The following is a 16,353-nucleotide window of genomic DNA, read 5'->3' as shown; positions in this document are numbered from 1 at the left end:
TTTTCAAGTGCTGTGTTCGTAATATGTAAACCGCAACCTGGCCCGCCGCGAGTCGTGTCTCTCCCACGCCGGCCTATTTACTCTTCCACTACTCCGCAGCCCGCACGTAGCGGCGCGCGGGCGGGCGGAGGAGGCAGTGGCTAGCCAGACGCCGAGCCAAGCAGATGTGCTCCCGCTCGTTCCGCTCGAGGCGCGCACTCAGTACGGTAATATTCTCGCAACCAGCAAGTTCATCACGGGACTGTCTCCGCAGTCGTGTCAGGCCGCATGAAGCCGACCGCCAATGCTCTTCTATGTCGCATAGACCGCTATGCCTCATCAACGTCTCACGAAAGCATGTGCACCGAACGCGCTCGTGCGCGCTCAGGAGTGTAGAAAGTGCAACAGGGCGAACACCAGGTAACAAGTGCTACGTCGGCAAAAGGATCAGGCCGGGTGTGGCATATCCCTCTGCCGAACTACAACAAATGTAATGTATGTAATTTTTTCCACAGAATATTATTTTCATTATTTAATACTTTATTTTCTCCAAAATTATGTTTTACCGTGCGACTTGTCCCGAACCTGGCCGGTTCAGTTTCCCGCGAAAATCACACGTTTCTGCGGGAGGGCTGGCGTAGGAGGGGGATCGCGCTCGGTGAGAGCAGCAGTATCCTTCTGGAGCACATAGAGGCCGGCAGCCTCCACGCAACACGGGACCAGCAGTTCTTACTTTCACTGATATGTAGTGACGCTGTCCCCACTATCTCCTATGATTTTTACGTGATTTTGGTTGGGTTCGAGATCTCAGGGAGGGTTCGGCCTTGTGGCTAGAGGTGGGGGTTAACGCAGTAGGGACCCCGAGCTGTTATGGCCACTCGGGACGCCTGAAGAAGAACACAAAGTTTCTGGAGGATATGTGATGAATTTATTACGGCACAGCCCTATACATAGTGCTGCCCGTTCTGGCCGTAACGGTTTTCCCAGATCGACTAGTCACACATGCAGTCCACTTCCTCAGTGGCGGCTCACGATTTTAATGTGCGTGAAGGACTTACTTTTACACACGATGCGGCGGTTACAAAATAAACTCTAACATGACAAATTATACTTTGACGAACAAACACTTCACTATTACACAACACTTATTATACTGGGCTAGTGGCACGTAGGCCCGTGTCTCCGGCGACTCTACGTGACTCCTAGACGTGTCCCAGAGACTGATTCGTTAGTATGTTTGGTGGCACGTGTCGCCTTCTGGCTGCCCCGTGCGGGCCAAAACTTAGCCGGTAAGCTAAGTTGGGGCGTGAAGCGCCGACGTAACGTCTCGTAAACTTCCCACAGTACTTACGTAATACGTTGAACACTCATCTTGGAGCACTGATTTAATTAAGTGAAATACCCCATTGTAAATTGAGGCCGACCGCGGAACTAAAAAGATTAAGAAGAGATAATACTATTGAAACTACATGTCGGTGAAAGCAAGAGTTGATGGTTCCACGTCGCGCGAAGGCTGCCGGCCTCCTCGAGCTCCTGAAGGACACTGCCGGTGTCGCCGCGCTCGACCCCCCTCCCCCGCCATCCCTCCCGTGGAAACGTGTGAATTTCGCGGGAAACTGAACCGGCCAGGTTCGGGACAAAGCGCACAGTGAAACATGATTTTGAAAGGACTGAAATATTAATTGATGAAAATAATGTTTAATAAAAACCTGTGGAAAAATATGCATAAAATAATTTGTTGTAGTGCGGCGGAGGGATATGCCACACCCGGCCGGATCCTTCTGCCGACGTAGCACTCGTTGCCTGGCGTTCGCCTCATCGCACGAACTACACTTTGCTGCGTGCACGAGAGCGTTCGGTGCCCATGCCTTTGCGAGACGATGAGGCATAGCGGTCTATGCGACATAGAGAAGCATTGGCGGTCGGCGTCAGTAGTTTCAATAGTTGTAATTTTTCGCAAACCTTTTTTCTTTCAGTTCCGTGGTCGGCCTCGACTTACCGAGTGGTATTTCACTTAATTATTCAGTGCTCCAAGACGCGTGTTCGTTGTCATACGTAAGTACTGTGTGTGAACTACGAGATGTTACGTCGGCGCTTCATGCGATAACCTAGCCAACCGGCTAACTAGTTGCAGTCCCCACGGAGCAGCCAGTAGGCAACATGTACATTCAAACTTACTAATGCGTCAATTTCTGGGACAGGCCTAAGAGTCAGGCAGCGTCGCCGGAGTTACGGGCCTACTTGTTCTTAGCCCAGTGTACTACGTAATTTGTAATTGTGAAGTGTAAATTTTAATCAGGATTATCGTATGTCATGTTAGGGTTTGTTTTGTAATAACCGCATCGTGTCCAAGTGTATGAACTTACCAGGGAATAAAATCGTGAACCGCCACTGAGAGAGTGGTCGCGCGCGTGACGATTCAATTCGGGACAACTGTTACGGCCAGGACGGGCAGCACTATGGATAGGGCTGTGCCGTAATAAATTAATCAGACATCAGCCGGTATTTTCTTGTTCTTTTCAGGCGTCCCGAGTGGCCAAAACAGCTCGGAGGGCCCTACTGTGTTGAACCACTACCTCTAGCCACAAGGCCGAACCTACCCTGAGATTCCGAACAACATTAAAATTACGTAACTTTTCATAGAGGTAGTGGGGTTCGCGTCACGCGTATGAGTTACTTTGTATGTCTGAACTCTCGTAACCAGCACATTTCGTCACGGGACTGCCTCCGCAGTCATATCAAGTCGCGTATAAATTGCAACCAGTGTATTTCCGGGAGTCCGGGTCACGGCGAGGGAGAACGTTCGTCCTGCAACGTGTGGGCCAGGCTGCGACAGGGCTTCTACAGAATAAATTATCTCGTGAAAACGGACAGCAACATCTTCTCCTTTCAACCCTCATCTTAACCTCTAACCTCAACAAGTTTCCCTCCCAGTCCCATGTTTCCTGGTCCCGGCCACGTTGGCCTGAACTCCACCATCTCTCCGACTGGAGCTACGCGGGCAAATCAGGGCTAGTTTCAGGACAATTCGCAACAGGGTCTTAGGGACCGCAGGGCGAGGGACGTTAAATTAACGTACGAATTTAGAGCTGCTCTCAGATTCTTATTAGTAAAATAATTTCCGAATAAGGGAACTTTAGCGCGAGAGAACGCTGAGACCTTCTCTCTCGCCAAGTGCAAACGCCAGTACCGAGCGACTCGCGGACCGGGGCGGACGTGCGTTCCATGGGGAGCCTTCATTCTTTGTCCACACTGAACAGTACTTCTGGTAATTATAGTCATACAACCCAAACCTATTTTATTCGTTGCGTTAACTCCCCTTGCGTCCCTGGTCTTTTTACGGTGTAGGGCGTAACCCAGCCGCTTAACTTCGAACTCCCCGCACTAGACATTACACAGGGTAGTTCACTTTAAGGCATGGGCCGACTCCCACTACGAATGAACTTTCATTAATGTCGAGTGCACAGGCACCTACGACAACTATATAAGTAAGCTTTGTATTTAATGTAACTGCAGACCGTGATTCCCACAAGTGAATCCGGACGCCGCCCAGTTAACAATATTCGGGATTGGCCGCCTCCAATCAACCTCCCCCTTAACCACGACTTGCGTGAGGGCTTAACTAGTGACAGTGCGTTAGAGCACTCATATTGAACTAATTGTAACTTTGTAGTGTAATTCTTTGTGCGACGTGCAAGTGTAATGTAAGTGTAATTTGCGAATGTAATCATTCATCTAAATAAACGGCCACTCCTGTATTGAGCCTCCCTATCCTAGCTAGGAATCAGTGTATTATGCTGCAAAGGGCCTGTGATGTGATACCAGCTAGGGGCCCCTCCAACCACGAACTTCGCCGACAGTCCTAGCGGGCCACGCAGAGGCCACGCACCCACGAGACCCAAATTTGGTTAGACGCTGAGCTAGGCTGGCGCCCTCCTGTAACGTAATTTCAATAAGAGCCAATTTCCTGCTAGGATTCACGCCCGGTCTCGAACACGAGAACCCGGACGACGGCAAAGCATTCATTAGCCATCAAGCATGAAGCTATTTCCTCTTTCCATGTTTTTTTTTCCTTCTAATTTTCACATACCAGTATGGCGGTCGTTTGTGTATATTTGATTTTAGTGAAATAGCTTGCTTTTATTAACGACTGTAGTAAAGCTGTTCGGAAGAAAATTAGCTCAAAATTAGATATATTTTTAAAGTAAAAATGTCTGTAAATTCGGTTTACAGGCGATAATTTTATGTGCTAACATCATAAGAAAACATTAATCAAAAATTGCATACATTTTAATTTTTATTTATTATTTACAGTTTTTGCAAATTTAATTTAAATAATTTGTTTAAATATAATCACGAACAATTAGTTAAAAAGCCCGCCTTAAGGTCTGGACACACATATCAGGGCCGGGTCCGGACCGGCTCAGGGCCGGGGAATGGACGGCGCCCGGTCCTGACTCGGACCGGACCCTGCCCTGATGGGTTGCTGCCACACTGTTCAGGACTACAACCAGACCGGGCATGGAACGTAGAAAGCAGTCTGCATCGACGGGTAGCTGCGTCAAGTCGATTAGCATTCGCACCGGCATTTTTGTACTTGTCATGACTTTGATCGTACAATGCTGGGTAACTCCGAACAGCTTCATTAATTTTCTCTGCGTCCATGTTCTCAATTAGTTATCAACCTATAAATAATAACTCCAATATAAATGGCTTGCAACCAAATTTTTTATGATTTCAACAATCAATAATTTTAACAATGTCTTTTCAATACACTAACTTTGCAACTATTTCAACGCATACTATGTTGACACACACATATATGTGTATATATATGTATATATACCTATATATGTATAAATACATACATATATATATATATATACTTATATATAGACTACATGCACACATTTTGTGCACATTCTCTCGGAAAGTATTGGAAATGTCAAAACACACAAACTAAAAAAAAAACCTAAAAAAAAAACGTATTTTCGGATGTATTTTACAGACAATTGCATGTCCCAAATGTATAATAGTATTTAAGAATTAGAACAGGTTGGTCAAAATGGAAGACTTTACCTGAAACTCAAGAACGTCCCACCAGATATTGGCTGAAGCACTGATCAGGATCAGGGCCGGGTCCGGAAAAAAGTAAACAAAACTACTTTTGACGAGCACACGTCCGGAACCCTGACACGGCACTCACTCGGTCCCTACACATCCCGGAGAAGTGTAGACAGGGACATTTATTAACATTGACTGTGTTGATTCTGGGTGCCGTCCGTCTACCGGACGTGCTCTGACCCTGAGCCGGTCCGGACCCAGCCCTGATATGTGTGTCCAGACCTTTAACCTGTTTGATATTCATAGAAGATTTTCTCACACGGCTCAGGCGGAACATGACAATTTTTTGTTCGTGCAGTAGTGATGAGTCGTTCGTTAATGATTCGTTCAAAAAGAACGAATCTTTGAGAGAACGAAATCTTGCGATTCGTTCGCGATGTAAAGAACCGGCTCTTTGAGAGCCGGTACCTTGAAAGATTCGGAAGAACGAAAACGCGGAGAGAACGAGAGAACGAGAGAACGAGATGAGAGAACCGGCCACGCGCCCGGTCTGATTCGTTCGTGAAATGATTCATGACGCCAGGAGTCTGAAGAATTAGTAATCACAGCGTGCGCATGTTCACATGAGCAAACGATAACTGATCAAATAAAATAGGGTAACATGAAAAGTATCTATACCTGAAAATGTCAACTGTTAAGTAGTGGTTTAAAATTGCTTTTTGACATTCACATACACAAATTTGGAAATAAAAAAATTAAAAAAAAAACCGTATGAATTAAAAATAACAGGGAAAGTAACTACAAATGTTCACACTTACCATTTTTGGGTTAATTAATGTACTTCATTTGTTTCTCTTCATACTGAATTGCAGTAGTAGTATTAAATTTTTGTCTTTTTTCTTTAAATGTGTTGTCTACATGTAAACACTTGACTGTCACTAAAGTGTAAATAGCCTATATATTAATATTTGTAACTGCCGTCAGCCGCGGTCTCGTGTTCGAGTCCGGGCGCGAGTTCTAGCGGGGTGGCTGGTCTGGTTAACGTTTTATGTTCCGGGAGGGCGCCAGGCTAGCTCGGTGTCTAACCAATGGGGGTTCGTGGTTCGTTGCCCCAGCGTGGTCCGCTAGAACCGTCGGCGGTATTGCTTGGGAATTTAGTTAAAGAAGAATGCGTGGGATTGCCGTAGTAGCGACGTGCCTTTATTCAAGGGATTGACGTCACACCATACAATTACTGAGCACAGACATGCCCCTGAGGGCTACTTGTCCGTTGCGGGGTGCAGGCCGGTATATGTTCAATGTTTCGTAGCACTGGTTTCTCGGGTAACAGTATGCAGGCCAAGTACACTTGATGCAAGAGAGGCGCGCACAGATGACGTGGCGCAAAGTTACATTAACAAAGTACACTTAATGAAAATTAGGCGCGCACAAATGACGTGGCGCAAAGTTACGTTTTCAAAGTACACTTAATGAAAATTAGGCGCGCACAAATGACGTGGCGCAAAATTACGTTAACAAAGTACCCTTAATGAAAATTAGGAGCGCACAATTGACGTGGCACACAGAGTTTTGCGGGAGACGGCCCGTGCCGTATGCTGAAGAACGACCCTGCGCACCAGGTGTGGTGCGGGGCGTCTTTACGTTTACGCGGTCGGATTAGGTCCTGAACCGTAAAAAACGGACCGGGCACGCACGGAGAGGTGAATAGAAAAAGGTTTGGTTTATGCTAAATGACTATATTTACCGGACGTTACTTGCGATGAAGACAATGGTTGTGGTCTCTCCGTGGGACGTAGGTCCATCCCGGTCCGCGAGTCGAGTAGAACTGCGGAACTGGCATGGCGTCCGGTGGCGCGTCGGCTCCTGCCGCGCCAAGCTTGACCTCATTACGTTAAAAACTAAATGACTGCGTCTGGAAGAGACTTTAAGGTCGCAAAATTCGTAATTAATTGTTTGAGGGGGAATGGGTGTGGTTCGTCTCTAGTCCACTCGGATTTAGTGTGCTTTATAATAATAATGTCTGGTTTGGCCGTTCGGCTCGGTGGCTCGCTCGACTCGGGTGGGCCACGGCCAGGGGTGCGTTCCGTTAGCGGGAGAGTATACTGGCGGTTGCAGGTCGGGCTTAGGGATGGTCGTCGGTCGGACGACGTCAAACGCCCCCCCCCTCGAGAAGCCCGACCTTTTGCCGCTTATGGTCCCGCCACGTGGTAGCACCCCTAGCTCCGGCAGCCCTGTCCAGTTGCGGTTCGCGGCTCTGCAGCTGATAGGCCCCGCGTTCTGGAGCAGGTGTGCGCGCCCGTGGGTGGGCAGCTGGTAGGTTCGGCGTTCTGGACCTGCTGTTCGTGGCCGACTGGGCCAGCGTGTGCGCCGCCCCGGTTGCCGTCGTGGCAGGCGTGCCGGGGGCGGCGTCGTGGTGCCGGTGTGGGGTCAGCGGCTGGTAGGGCCAGCGCACTGGACCTGGTGATCCCACGTCGATAGTCCGGGTGTTGGCCTGTTGACGTAGTCCCTCGGCACCTGGTACGGCGTGGATGGGTACAGCCTCCTCTCCCGTTCCGGTGTGCCGGGCGGGTTTGGAGTAGAGGCCTCCTCGTCCTCGTCGTCCAGTTCCGGTCCGCGTGGTCGTTCTGCGGTTGTGCCCTAAGCACCTCCCCGGACTCGTTCTCGGGGGGTGCCAGTGGTTCCGAGTGTGGCTGCAGTGTCTCGCAGCGTGCAGTGGTGCGGTGGTGGCCAGGGTGCCGGCCGGCAGGGGCGGCGGCGACCAAGGTCAGGCGGCTCTCGGCACGGCCCGGCTCAGCCTTGCCGACATGCGGGCGTGTCGCGGCTCGTCGTGCCAGACGGATGACAGGTGTCATCGGCCGAGTGACGGTCACGTGCGGTGGTGGGGCGGTCGGGCGTCCAGATGCCTTGGCGTCGACCTGCATTGCGTCAGGCAGATGCAGGGAGCTCAGGCGACCCGGTAGCCGCGGTGACGTCACGGTGTTGTGGCGCGGCGCCTGTGGCGACTTGAGCGCGCGTCGTCTCGGCGTCTGCTGTGGCAGGCTGACCGAGGGGCGGCGTCGTGGCGCCTGTGGCGGCTTGAGCGCGCGTCGCCTCGGCGGCTGCTGTGGCAGGCTGACCGAGGGGCGGCGTCGTGGCGCCTCTGGCGGCTTGAGCGCGCGTCGCCTCGGCGGCTGCTGTGGCAGGCTGACCGAGGGGCGGCGTCGTGGCGCCTCTGGCGGCTTGAGCGCGCGTCGCCTCGGCGGCTGCTGTGGCAGGCCGGCCGAGGGGTGGCGTCGTGGCGCCTGTGGCGGCTTGAGCGCGCGTCGCCTCGGCGGCTGCTGTGGCGGGCTGACCGAGGGGCGGCGTCGTGGCGCCTCTGGCGGCTTGAGCGCCTGTCGCCTCGGCGGCTGCTGTGGCAGACTGTCGGAGGGGCGGCGTCGTGGCGCCTGTGGAGCACAGAGTGCGCGTCGCTTCGGCAGCTGCTGTGGCAGGCCGGCCGAGGGGTGTCGTCGTGGCGACTGGGCCTCGAAGCCAGGCGGGCACCGCGGGGCGAATCCAGGCGGCGGGGCCTCGCACAGGCGTCTCGGCGTCGTGGCCCTGGGCGTTGCCTTGTCCAGCGTCCCTTTTGAGACCGCGTACTCATGTGGCAGTGAGGACGGCTGCATGACGTTGAAGCTAGGCGGTGGCGACGGTGTGGCGCGACGTGTCGTTGTCGAGTCTGGTGGCGTCCCGGATGAGGCGGGTGTCGGAGACGATGCGGGTTGCGTCGGAATGGTCCTTCGCGGCACAGTGACGGTGGTCAGGTGCGGTGGCGAGGCCATCCCGGCGTCGTGAGTTGTCTCCGACACGAGGCGGGTTCGGGACGTCGTGACAGACGGCGGTGGGACGGTCGGCGTCGTGCGTCGTTCGGTCGGCTTCGGCGGGTCAAGCGTCGTCACAGTCATGTTGAGTGGCGTCTGGTCTGCGAGGGGTGTTGAGGCTGGTGGCTTTGGGCCCGGAGGTGGAGGGAGCAGGATTGGCGGCGAGAGGTTGACGAGCGTCGGCGTCGGGACGGAAGGCGTCCTTGGTGAGACGTAGTGCGTCGGCGTGAGTGGCGTCAGGTCTACGAGGGACGCCGAGGTTGGAGGCTCCGGAACAGGAGGCGACGGGAGCAGAATTTTTGGCGGCAGGATGACGGTCGTCGGCATTGGGACGGTTGTACTTGACGGTGCGGATGTCGTCGGGGCGTGCGTTTGTGATATGTCATGCGTCTGCGTGAGTGGCGTCTCGATGTCGTGAATCGTCGCGGCGTATCGTAGGGGAGGAATTATTAGCATTGCTTCCGAATACTGCACTTGGGTGGCTCGTTCTGCGGTACATCGCGCGCACGTGAACGTGAAGGACTCGCGCCTCAAAGTTCCTTATCGCTCGTTGGTGCAGTCACGATGCCATAGGCCGGCACACTCATCGCAGTGGTAGCCCCTGCTACTTCCTCCGGGACACGACAGGTTTCCACACATCGTCATTCCATATAGGCGATATTCTTGTGAATAGCCACACTCGTACCCCGCGGCGGTCCTGCCATATGGGTACCAACTCGGGCAGGGATGGTAACACCCGATGTATTCGTCTGCATACATCTCTTGTTATCGTGCGTGTTCAGCTGTGTCGATACGTGTTTTTCACTCGTGGCTCTGTGCGCGCTGTGCAAGTCTGCGCGCGGGGTCGCGATCGCCGGCTGGGCAGGTGCCCGGACAGCCGCACAAAACAGAGGCCGAGAATGGCCGCGGCGCGGGCGGGGTTGCGGATGGGTGTGCGAGGCGATGGCCGAGAGCGCCCGGACAGCCGCACAAAGCGGACGGGTGGAGGATTGACGATGAGGGGGGGGGAGGGTGTTCGGCCCTTCACGCGAAAGAGAAAGCGGGATGGTGCGGAAGTGGAGAGGGGTTGGGGGTGGCCGCTGGGCTGTGATGTTGTTTGCCTGCATCGCACGCTCTGCTGGAATGTCAGCGCTGGGGTTGGGGGTTGATGGATCCTTTGTCCGCCGCTCTTGGTGCGTCCAAGATGGCCGTTTTCCTGCCGTTTGCTCAATTTTCACGTTTTTTGCTTAAAATTTTGCCACACGCAGGGGCGCCATTTGCCGTCAGCCGCGGTCTTGTGTTCGAGTCCGGGCGCGAGTTCTAGCGGGGTGGCTGGTCTGGTTAACGTTTTATGTTCCGGGAGGGCGCCAGGCTAGCTCGGTGTATAACCAATGGGGGTTCGTGGTTCGTTGCCCCAGCGTGGTCCGCTAGAACCGTCGGCGGTATTGCTTGGGAATTTAGTTAAAGAAGAATGAGTGGGATTGCCGTAGTAGCGACGTGCCTTTATTCAAGGGATTGACGTCACACCATACAATTACTGAGCACAGACATGCCCCTGAGGGCTACTTGTCCGTTGCGGGGTGCAGGCCGGTATATGTTCAATGTTTCGTGGCACTGGTTTCTCGGGTAACAGTATGCAGGCCAAGTACACTTGATGCAAGAGAGGCGCGCACAGATGACGTGGCTCAAAGTTACATTAACAAAGTACACTTAATGAAAATTAGGCGCGCACAAATGACGTGGCGCAAAGTTACGTTTTCAAAGTACACTTAATGAAAATTAGGCGCGCACAAATGACGTGGCGCAAAATTACGTTAACAAAGTACCCTTAATGAAAATTAGGCGCGCACAATTGACGTGGCACACAGAGTTTTGCGGGAGACGGCCCGTGCCGTATGCTGAAGAACGACCCTGCGCACCAGGTGTGGTGCGGGGCGTCTTTACGTTTACACGGTCGGATTAGGTCCTGAACCGTAAAAAACGGACCGGGCACGCACGGAGAGGTGAATAGAAAAAGGTTTGGTTTATGCTAAATGACTATATTTACCGGACGTTACTTGCGATGAAGACAATGGTTGTGGTCTCTCCGTGGGACGTAGGTCCGTCCCGGTCCGCGAGTAGAGTAGAACTGCGGAACTGGCATGGCGTCCGGTGGCGCGTCGGCCCCTGCCGCGCCAAGCTTGACCTCATTACGTTAAAAACTAAATGACTGCGTCTGGAAGAGTCTTTAAGGTCGCAAAATTCGTAATTAATTGTTTGAGGGGGAATGGGTGTGGTTCGTCTCTAGTCCACTCGGATTTAGTGTGCTTTATAATAATAATGTCTGGTTTGGCCGTTCGGCTCGGTGGCTCGCTCGACTCGGGTGGGCCACGGCCAGGGGTGCGTTCCGTTAGCGGGAGAGTATACTGGCGGTTGCAGGTCGGGCTTAGGGATGGTCGTCGGTCGGACGACGTCATAACTTAAAAAGTAATAAAATATAAATAATCTTGTTTCATATACGCAACTGTGATTCACTGGCTACGGAAAGCAATGTTCAAATTCAAATACTAAAATACGTACCTAATACTCTAAAGGATGAACGAGTTACGACACCTGATAAAAGATCCTGATCCCATACACAGAAAAGAACGAATTGACCGAGATGAACGAATCGTTCTGAACGAATCATTTCACGGAACTGATCCAAAAGAATCGACTCGGTCAAAAGAACCGTTCTGCCCATCACTATCGTGCAGCCGGCGTTCAGCGATTAAGACGTTATCACTAGAGGTGTGTTGTTACAGCAATTTTCGGTGTCTGTTCCAACCTGATACTGATACAGTAATGTACCTAGTTACAAGTCTCTGATACTTTTGTATCAGAGCAGTAGTGGTCCCAGGAAGCGACAAAGTATCAGCATTCTCGTTACAGAGTACACAACCTCCGTGCCGTCATCACCAGCGTAAAAAAGTATCGGTGTCTCTGATACATTATTTATCACGCCCGGTAATTCTCTACCTCTGTTACTCTCATGCCCGCCTGATACAGCCAGTATCAATCAGTTCAACATTCACTGCAGTTCGTCCTGGCCGTGTATTAATTACCACCATGTACATTGTTGCGGGCTGTCATGCTTTGTAGTTAGTATCTTTATAGTGAAATAAGGAATGGATAAGTGCAGGAAAAAGACTTCATTTGTGTGGAATTTTTTTACGGAAAATAATGAGTTTGCTAATTGTAATTTGTGTAAACAAAAACTGAGTTATAAATCATCATCGACTAATCTGAAGAAACATTTGATATAGTATGCTCACTAATGTACGTATCTGTTTTTTTTAATTTTTAATTTTTTATAAAATCGTAATCTTTTAATATATGAAAACACTAGTTACTAATTGTTTTCGGAAAAAAAAGTCCATATGTTGATTACATCTGTTATTAGTGTCAACTGAGAATTTATTTGCATTTTCATAGCTGTTAGGTGCACAAATATAAATATTATATCTTGTATTAATGTACTTTTTAATATTAAAATTTCATTAGTTTTATTATTGAACGAGTCTGTGTACTCACTGCGCTCTGAGCGTACTTTGATGTGGGACAATAACTAAACGACTCGTAACAATTTCGCTTTGCGCCTCTCCTTCAACGCCTTCCCCTGCGCTTCCTCCCCTACATTATTTCCCTTCTTTATCCCTTATTCGTCGTTCCTGCTCCCTCCCCTTTCACAAGCTCCGCCCAAGTGACCGTCATCTGCGATCGGGTTCTGCGCACGCGCACATTGGCCGTGGTGTTGTGACGCCGTCCCCGTTGCCTGATCTGAATTTACGTAAATTTACACTAGTGGGTTAATTTTGAATCTCAAGGGTGGGGTTCCTGGCCTCGTGACTGCAGGCAGGGATGCGGTGACAAAGGACTCCCCGGGCTGTTATGGCCTCCCAGGACGCCTGATTAATGAAATGCACACGTACTTGTAGTCGTTTTATTGCGTAGCACACTCTACATGTCGCACGATCACGTAACTGGCCGCTTCATCGTCGACCTAAGCTCCGCGCACGATGAACCTGTCCTGGTTTATGCGAAAGTCCGCGGACGTAACGCGAGGTGCGTGAGTGATAGGTCCCGCCAATTACTTATGAAAACACATTACACTATAAGGGTGGTAGGTCCCGCGAATTTACTTATGAAAACACATTACACTATAAGGGCGGTCCCGCGAATTTACTTATGAAAACACATTACACTATAAGGGCGGTAGGTCCCGCGAATTTACTATGGAAACACATTACACTAAATCACTGTGGTATGTCCCGCACAGGAGGATATGCACAGGCGGCTAGTCCGCGTGGTGGCGAGGGCCACGTTAAGCTGGGTACGGACACGTGGGAATCTTGAACGATATCGTACACGTGGCCGTGGCAAGTCCCAGTTGATGACTCGTCCGAATGCTTGTGGTCGCGTTTGGCGCAGTGCCGCCCTGCGTGGGCAAAGAACTATGTCCCGAGGTGGGACGTAATAGCGTGAGGCGCAGGTGCCACTAGGGGTCACCTAATTAATTACGTAGGAAATAGAAAGTCCGTGAATGGACTACACACTTTATTAATAGACCGCGCGAGATCGCTAACGGCCGGTTTGGGCCGACCGGGGAGCTGATATAAAAACGATTGGACTATAATTACCTATTGCAGTTACAGAATGTTGGCGCGAAAGTTGAAGGCTCCCCGTGCGTGGGCTGCCGGCCCGGGCGAGTGCTGGATGGCGACTGACTATCCTCCCTGGCCGCCGGCGCCAGGGAGGGGGGAAATTCCGCGGGAAAACTGCGGAGCGCGGGAAGATGACTTCGGCCAGTTTTGTGAATTATAACCTTTTGTAACATGATAGTTAAATTAACAATAATTCTTAATGGTCTTAGACTTATTAGTTTCTGTTTATATTATCCAATGCATGAATAAACAATACCCTTGCGCAGTGCCACACCCGGCCGGGCGCTTTGCACACGTAGGAGGCCGTGACTGATGTCACGCCGTTCGGGGCACTGCACTACGTTGCGCGCGCGGGCGCGTTCGAGGCGCGGCACTGATCAGGTGTTGAGGACACATAACGGCCTGTGCTCTCAGAGGGAGCACCGACGACGGCGTCAGTTGTTCCAGGCGAATTCTGAACTGATACTAAAGTACCTGATATTTTTCAAGTGTACTCGTTTGCCGTTCCTGATATAGGTGCGTTTTAGTGCCAAAGTATCAGGTTGATACTTATTGACCCACCTCTAACATAGGTACAAGTCTCTGATACTTTTGTATCAGAGCTATAGCGGTCCTAGGAAGCGACAAGGTATCAGCATTTTCGTTACAGGGTACACATCCTCCGTGCCGTCATCACCAGCGTCAAAAGGTATCGGTGTCTCTGATACATTATTTATCACGCCCGGTAATTCTATACCTCTGTTACTGTCATGCCTGCCTGATACAGCCAGTATCAATCAGTTCAACATTCACTGCAGTTCGTCCTGGCCGTGTATTAATTACCACCATGTACATTGTTGCGGGCTGTATGCTTTTTAGTTAGTATCTTTATAGTGAAATAAGGAATGGATAAGTGCAGGAAAAAGACTTCATTTGTGTGGAATTTTCTTATGGAAAATAATGAGTTTGCTAATTGTAATTTGTGTAAACAAAAACTGAGTTATAAATCATCATCGACTAATCTGAAGAAACATTTGAAACATAAACATTGATATAGTATGCTCACTAATGTACGTATCTGTTTTTTTTTTATTTTTAATTTTTGATAAAATCGTAATCTTTTAATGTATGAAAACACTAGTTACTAATTGTTTTCGAAAAAAAAAGTCCATATGTTGATTACATCTGTTATTAGTGTCAACTGAGAATTTATTTGCATTTTCATAGCTGTTAGGTGCACAAATATAAATATTATATCTTGTATTAATGTACTTTTTAATATTAAAATTTCATTAGTTTTATTATTGAACGAGTCTGTGTACGCACTGCGCTCTGAGCGTACTTTGATGTGGGACAATAACCAAACGATCGTAACAATTTCGCTTTGCGCCTCTCCTTCAACGCCTTCCTCTGCGCTTCCTCCCCTACATTATTTCCCTTCTTTATCCCTTATTCGTCGTTCCTTCTCCCTCCCCTTTCACAAGCTCCGCCCAAGTGACCGTCATCTGCGATCGGGTTCTGCGTACATTGGTCGTGGTGTTGTTCCAGGCGATTTCTTTACTGATACTAAAATACTTGATACTTTTCAAGTGTACTCGTTTGTCGTTACTGATACAGGCGCGTATCAGTGCCAAAGTATCAGGTTGTTACTTTTCGACCCACCTCTAGCGACCCCTGCTCGGGGACCGCTCCCGCTCTTCCCCCCCCCCCCCCCATCCCTCATGGCACGATCACTCCCTGCTCTTGGGCAGCGACCCCTGCTTGAGGACCGCTTCCGCTCCTCCCCCCTGCTCGACCTTCCCCGCTCTTGGGCAGCGACCTCTGTTCGGGGACCGCTCCCGCTCCACCCCTCTGCCTGGGACAAGTCAAATAAAAACAGAACTTTTATATACGCCATATTTTACCCAATTATGTAAATTATTGTTTTATTTACTCATTTGATGTATAATAACCCAAAAAAGGAAAATAATCTAGGCGTTCACAACACTGATCATTATAAAAAATAACTATTATAACATACAAAGAAGATCGCCTGCAGTAGCGGTAGCAAAGCGAACGAACTATCTGTGACCTGTCTTCTTTGAATTCGAGATGGGAGCGGACGAACTAAAAGAGCGACCTAGTTCGCCAAGGAGCTGCGAACTAAAAGGAGCGCTCCCGGTCGCGAACTATTATGCGCCAGGCTACTGACAAGTGTTGTCAGCGAGCCCAGTGGCTTGAAATATAACTACGGTTTTGAATAATTTGTTTAAATTGCGAGATAGTAATGGCATCTAGCGGAGTACAGTGAAAATAACTTGTTAGCAATGCAGTAAATTGTCTCCCGGTTATACAATGACAATTGGTTCAAGTTTCTCATATTGTCGTATTACGATATTTGGTAGTATGTAGTAGTGATGGGCAGAACGGATCTTTTGACCGAATCGGTTCTTTTGGATCAGTACCGTGAGATGATTCGTTCAGAACGATTCGTTCATCTCGGTCAATTCGTTCTTTTCTGTGTATGGGATCTGGCTCTTTTATCAGGTGTCGTAACTCGTTCATCCTTGAGTATTACGTACGTGTTTTTGTATTTGAATTTGAACATTGCTTTCCGTAGCCAGTGAATCACAGTTGCGTATATGAAACAAGATTATTTATATTTTATTACTTTTTAAGTTACAAATATTAATATATATGCTATTTACACTCTAGTGACAGTAAAGTGTTTACATGTAGACCAACACATTTACAGAAAAAAGACAAAAATTTAATACTACTGCAATTCAGTATGAAGAGAAACAAATGAAGTACATTAATTAACCCAAAAATGGTAAGTGTGAACATTTGTA

The 16,353-nt window shown here is 49.7% G+C and overlaps 1 protein-coding gene across 1 annotated transcript in view; it reads left to right on the top strand.

Moving 5' to 3' along the window:
• Nucleotides 1-15,921: 15,921 nt before the first annotated feature.
• LOC134530399 (major facilitator superfamily domain-containing protein 6-A) overlaps nt 15,922-16,353 on the top strand; it is a 53,224-nt gene continuing 52,792 nt past the window's right edge. The window contains exon 1 of the mRNA XM_063365188.1: nt 15,922-16,334. The gene's annotated coding sequence lies outside the window, so the exon portion shown is untranslated. The remainder of the gene's footprint in view (nt 16,335-16,353) is intronic.

This window comes from Bacillus rossius, chromosome 3 (genome assembly GCF_032445375.1).
Source record: "Bacillus rossius redtenbacheri isolate Brsri chromosome 3, Brsri_v3, whole genome shotgun sequence".
In the NCBI taxonomy this organism is placed as follows: Eukaryota; Metazoa; Arthropoda; class Insecta; order Phasmatodea; family Bacillidae; genus Bacillus; species Bacillus rossius.
This window is presented reverse-complemented; position numbering and strand designations above follow the sequence as displayed.